General features: G+C 37.1%; 1 pseudogene; it reads right to left on the bottom strand.

The window, feature by feature from the left end:
• Nucleotides 1-5,398: 5,398 nt before the first annotated feature.
• Nucleotides 5,399-6,320, bottom strand: LOC142433771 (olfactory receptor 13H1-like; annotated as a pseudogene).
• Nucleotides 6,321-6,570: the final 250 nt, after the last annotated feature.

The raw sequence follows: 6,570 nt of genomic DNA, 5'->3' as shown, positions 1-6,570 counted from the left end.
ATGTAAATAAAAATTTTAAAATACACTCAACAAAAAATGGAATTCTGCACTGTTCAATTTCTACCACATCAAAAGGGCAGTTATATCTTCGAGGGACTGCTTTTTAAATATTATTTGAGTTTGGGGAACAAAAAAATGTCTGAAGGTGGAGGGTCAAGCCTGTAGTTTGGATGGACTATGTTTTCCCAGTGAAATTTGTGTAGAGCTACCCTTTGCTACCCTTGAAGAATGAGCAGGGGTGTTCTGACTGGAAAAAAATTCCTCTATACATCCTTCCTGGTTTTGTTTCTCACTAATGCATTTTTCAATTTTCATAAAACTTCTTCATAACAAGTTCTGTGATGACCATCCATCCTTGGAGAAAATCTATAACAATTACCCCTTGGGAATCCCCCCAAAGAGTCACTATCCCCTTCTGAGCTGGCCTTTCGGCTTTGAATTTCATTGACCCAGCAGATCCCCTTGGAAGTCACTCTGTTCCTTGGATTTTTTGTTTTAAGCTACTCTAAGGGGAGTGTATGACTGAGGGAACTTGTCTACAGCTGCCCATTGATCACAAAGATATATTTCCACACAATTGTAAGGAAAAATCCATGTATGTATGAACGTGAAACCTAGTAGCAATGCTGTTTTCTTTACTCTGGAGCGAGTGTGTGCAGATATGTGCACACTGCACAATGGACTCTAGTTTGTGGAAAACTTCAACTGGTGTCTATTGTAACTGGAAGAACAACAAATACATTATGGGAAAAAAATGAACACTGTGTGTGCTCATTTGCATGCAATGAAAACGGGCGATTTAATAGTTCTGCCTCTATGACTTTTCATTTAGTGCAGATGGAACTGTGGAAATGAATATAAGCGATATCTTTTTAGTTTTTTAAATATTTAATTTCTTCTTCCTCTTCTTTTTTTTTGGTTAAACACTGCTAGGAAAAGTTATGGTTCTGCTTCTCCAGAGCATTTTCCTCCCTTTCCCCCTCAGCAGCGCCAGTTCTCCGTATGAAGACCTTTGCCAGTGATGCTGGTTTTCTAGGGGCAATTCAAACACTCTAAGATGCGAGCTTGTGCTTTTGGCACATCTTAGCCAGAGTTGCGTGCCGGAAAGCAGAGCTGCCCATTAGCAATGACAAGTCATAAGTGCTGTTTGGCAGAGATGAGACATTTAAGAAAGTTTCCCCAGCTCTAGCTTCGTTCCAAAGTATTATCTGCTTGTTTATTTTATTACTATGAACCATGCCTGAAGAAGATATCCTTCACAACAAACACTTAACATCAAGACACTTTAAACACGGATCTCAGATTAGTTGTTCTTATAACAGAATCTCTTAAATTACTTTCTATTTATCCAGAGTACTGACTTCATGTCAAAAACCTCTCACAGCTTATTCAGCATTTCCAGACAGAACATGATTGTTCTTTCTAGCAAGAGGTCCTGTCTAACTTCTTCCTGCAGTAACCCAAAGGGAAGACATTTAGCTTTCCTGTCTAATTTTCTCTTTCTACTGAAAAAGGTACCTGCCTCTACCCAATAAATTTCTGTCTGCGGGCACAAGACACATCTCGTTGCTTGTTCTTCTCTATCTTCTCTTAGTCCCTAATGAAAATAATCAGCCTCCAATCAGTCTTACTTTCTATTTTTCCTCTTCCTTTTGAGGAATCACATTTGCTCTTTCCCATCTGGCATTGGACTGCACCTGCTCATGGTGTCTTGTTAGTTAGTTAATTAATATCATCTCCCCTTTAGTTTCTGGAATGCTCTCATTTAAATGTAAGGGATTAGAAAAAGCCAGAAAGGAACTTCAGACAAGAATTTGTCCAAGGCTTAATTGGTTTCTCTACAACAAAATTTTCATAACACTTCTTAAACAGTTCTGTATGATTTTTAACTGCATTTACAATAGTGTTCAGCCAGTGTTATGTTCATTAGGATATTAATCCGAGGGGTTTTATCCAAAGTGAAACATAATGTATTAAACATGGAGGGTTGCCTTTCAGGTTATGTCTGGTAATATCGGTGGAGTCAAGCAAGGTAGAGATAACTTTGGGGGCTTTTTATTAGGCACATATTCACTGGACACAGAATTTTGTTTTCCACAATTGGACTGGTTCACTGTCATTTTCACCGAACTTCAAGACCATGCTTTTTGAAAAACAAATTAACAATGAGAATGAAAAACATATCCAACCTCATTTATCAGATAAATTAAAATTAATATTACAACTAGAAAATAATATTACATCTTGTCATGGAACATTATTAAACAATATAATCATTTTTGCCACAGAAATAAGTAAATGAATACTTATTCAATGCTGATGGGTATGAATTCTAGAGGGTGAGTGACATAAATTATCTCATTGAATTCTCAAAATAACTTTATGAAGTGGGCACTCATGTTATCTTCATTTTATAAATAAGGGAACTGAAATATAAACATGGCAAATAACAAGCTGAATTCTACACAATTGTGAGCAGCAGAATTACATTCATGTTTTCCTGATTTCATAACTTATGTAAGTCTCAGAGAGTATTGTGAATACAGGTGATTTTAAATTTCTTCTGTACCTCCTATCTATATGAAAATAGCAAACATAATTTTTATAATAAAATTTAAACTGTTTTCTTTTAGCAGTCCTTCCCAGAGTTAAATCTCTCTATATTTGTGAGACCACCATCTATGGAGGTTGCAGCCAATTATCTAGATCATCAGTTTGAAACTACTAACTGCTCCACAGTAGAAAGATGAGGTTTGTTATTCCTGTGAAGAGTTACACTCTTGGAAGCCCACCTGGGTAGTTTGACCCTGTCCTGATGGGTTCCTAAGTGGCAGAATATATTTGATGGCAGTGAGTCTACATGGACACTCCCCTACACGACACACACACACACACACACACGCACGCACACACACACACACACACACACACACACACACACACACAAAGACTATCCAATGATCAAGAGATACAGTTACAGATTCCATACGGTCAGCATTTGTAACCCTCAAGAGTGACACAGGATGGAAGGGCTCCTTGCTTTAGTAGAGGGTTTCTAGGAGGAGAGCCTTACATAGCACTTGAGTAATTTTCCTCTTTATCAATTCATGGATTAAAAATGGAAATGTTTCCACAAACTAATGCTGAACTAGAGGCACTCATTAGTGTAGACCAAGAAGTTTGGAAGACAACTACCTTGTCCACTAATTGCAAGGGATCTGTGCTTCTGCCCATTCCAAAGAAAGGTGACCCAACAAATGGGGGAAGTTATCAAACGATATCAGTAATATCACATGAAAGTAATGTTTTGGTAAAGATAATTTTAAAAACAGTTGCATCTTTGGTAGAGTTTTATTTTCGTTATCTTTGCTAAAGATAATGGACTAAACAGTATATTCACAGTGAGCTATCAGAAATTCAAACCAGACTCAGAAGAGGACATGGAAGGAGGGGTAGCTTGCTGACATCACATGCATTTTGCCTCAGAGTAGAGATCACCCAAAAGACTTTCACTTGCGTTTTATTGACTATGGCAAAGCATTCGAATGATTGAATCTAGAATTCCAAAATACCTAATTATGTTCCTGAAGATCTTGTACATAGACCAAGAAGAGGCCGTCATTTGAAAAATGTTAGAGGGGACTACATGGTTTAAAATAAGGAAAGGTGTGTGATTTCTACACACTTATTCAATCTGTACCCTGAACAAATAAAAGGAGAAGCTGGACTATATGAAGAAGAATGTGGCATCAGGACTGGCCATTAATAACCTGCATTATGCAGTTGATGCACCCTTGCTCACAGAAAGCAAAGAGGACTTAGAGCACTTGCTAATGAAGATCAAGGACCACAGTCTTCGTTGTGGATTATACCTCAATATAAAGAAGACCCAAGTCCTCACAACTGGACCAATGGATAATACCATGGTAAACAAAGGAAATATTGAAGTTTTTAAGGGGTTCATTTTACTTGTAGCCACAATTAATACTCATGGAAGCAACAATCTGTATAGGAAATTCAGGATAGATAAATAGATACAGTCACTGTATTAATAATTACTTAAGGGTAGATTATGGGGAAATGGGGAGCTAACAATGAGCATGGGAAAGAAGAAAATGTTCTAAAACTGTGGTAATGATTGTAAAACTCTTCTTAATATGGTTGAACTACTGTATTGTATGATATGGTAATTATATTCTGATAAAACTATTTTTAAAAGCAATCATGAAATCAGATAACTTATTGCATTTGACAAGTCTGCCGTACAAGACCTCTTTAAAATGTAGACATGGACATAACTAAGGGACACTATGCCTAACAAACTCAGCCTATCTTAGCGGAAAAAAAGAGAGAGAGAGCGAAGGAGCTGAAAAAGAAGAAATGTGTTTTATACACCAAAAAACAAGACTTTGATAACTCTTAGGGAGCCTGGGAGGGGATTCACAAAAGAAAGAGAGGAGGGATAAAAAAAGAGCAAAGTTTAACAGGAAAATATAAATAAATAAATAGATAGATAGATAGATAAAATGTCATCTCATTTGCATGCAACAACTGGGCAGTGAATAAGGAGACGGTCTTCGAAACAGATGCCGTTGAGTGCAATATATTGAAGGCACCATGGACTGCCTGAAGAAAAAACAAATCTGCCTTATAGGAAATATATCTAGAATTCTCCTTCATCCTAACGACTTTGGACATGTTATCAAAAGAGATTAGTCCCTAGAGAACATCATGCTTGGTGATACTAATGCTATTGTTTGCTAACTTTCCCATCTGTTGGGTCACTTTACTTTGGGATGGGCAGAAATACAGTTCTCTTCCAATTAGCCCTCAACAAGTTGAATTGGCCCAATAGTTGCAACAACAATCTCAAACACAGCAATGATTATGAGGCTGGTTTAGGACTGGGTAGTGTTCAGTTTTGTTGTCCAAAACTTGGTCAACCAGCACCAAGTTGACACCATCTAAAAACAACAGCAGCAGCAGCAATTCACGTCCATCACTTCTTAGCCCAGATCATGACAACTCGTGCAAAAAGCATAGCCCATTTTGCAATCGTATTCTTTATTTCTGTAATAAAGAACAATACAATATAAGAATGCCTCATTTACTAAAAATAAAAAAATTAAATGCAAGGATTAAAATGTACTATTTATTATTTATTGTTAATAATAGTCCCTCAAAATTGTCCTGTATTCATTGCTACAATGAATCAATGTTATAATTTCACCAATTTTTCTAAGTGGAAGGATGTTCTTTCCCCCATGCTTATTGGAAATAAAAGAAATGCATCTGAATCTAATTATCTTACTAAAATTTTGTTTAATATTTCTACCTTATTAGTGTTCCAAATCAACAGAAAGCTGAGTAGATGAGTTTCTATGGAATATTGTCTTTTTTAGTACTCTTTATTTCCAATTAACTTTCTTATGGCATTTTTTACATCCTTGTTCCTTAAGGTAAACATAAAGGGGTTCAACATAGGGGTCACGGCACCATAAATTGCAGAGATGACTTTGTCTTGGGATTCCTTTGACTGAGGTTTCAAGTACATGTAGATAGCAGTTCCATAACAGATGGTGACCACAGTCAAATGGGAGCCACAGGTAGAAAAAGCTTTGAACCTGGCTTCTGCATAGCGGATCCTCAGCCCAGCAACCACAATGCGTGTATAGGAGATAAGGATGCAAGTGAAGCGCATGGGCAGCGTGAATATGCCAATGACCAGGCCCAGAATAAATCTGAGTGGGATGTCTGAGCAGACAAGTTTCAATAGGGCCTGGACCTCACAGGTAAAGTGGATAATGATATTGTGTCTACAGAAATGAAATGACTGGTATTAGAGCTAAAAGGAAGGCACTGGCCCAGGTCACCATGGCCATTTTTATGCATACCTGGTTGCTCATGATGATGGTGTAGCGCAGGGGATTAGAGATTGCAACAAACCTGTCATAAGCCATGACAGTAAGGAGAAGACACTTAGTCATCCCCAGCAAGAGAGCAATGGCCATCTGGGCATAGCAGTTGGTATAGGAGATGGTTGGGTAGACTCTCAGACCATTAAACAACAAAAAAGGCACTGAGTTGCTGAAGTAGCAGCTATCCAGGAAAGATAGATTACTTAGGTAAAAATATATAGGAGTATGAAGTCTCCCATCAATTCTAACTACAACAATAATCAGACTGTTTCCCAACAGTGTGATCAGGTAGACCACTAACATAATACAATAAAATGCAACCTGGGATTTTGGATGATTGGATAAACCCACCAGGATAAACTTCATTACTTCACTGTCATTTTCAATAGCTGGAATATCCATTTTTTTGTATCTGCTGAGAAAACAGAAGTTATTAAATTCATTTTAATTTAGGAAGCATTCATTGGGAATCTGCTATATCATCAATCTTATAAAAGATGCTATTAAGAGGAGATGCTTCAAAACAAGTGATAACCTTTTAAAAAATTTGCATGGTATTTTGGGAGATAAGACAATCATACACAACAAGATTAATTTGCAAACTAGCAGAACATTTGACTCTTAATTTCTCACTTTATAAAATGAAAGGGTT

This window comes from Tenrec ecaudatus, chromosome X, assembly GCF_050624435.1.
Source record: "Tenrec ecaudatus isolate mTenEca1 chromosome X, mTenEca1.hap1, whole genome shotgun sequence".
Classification (NCBI taxonomy): Eukaryota; Metazoa; Chordata; class Mammalia; order Afrosoricida; family Tenrecidae; genus Tenrec; species Tenrec ecaudatus.
Note: the sequence above shows the minus strand (reverse complement) of the source record. Positions and strands in the feature narration are given on the sequence as shown.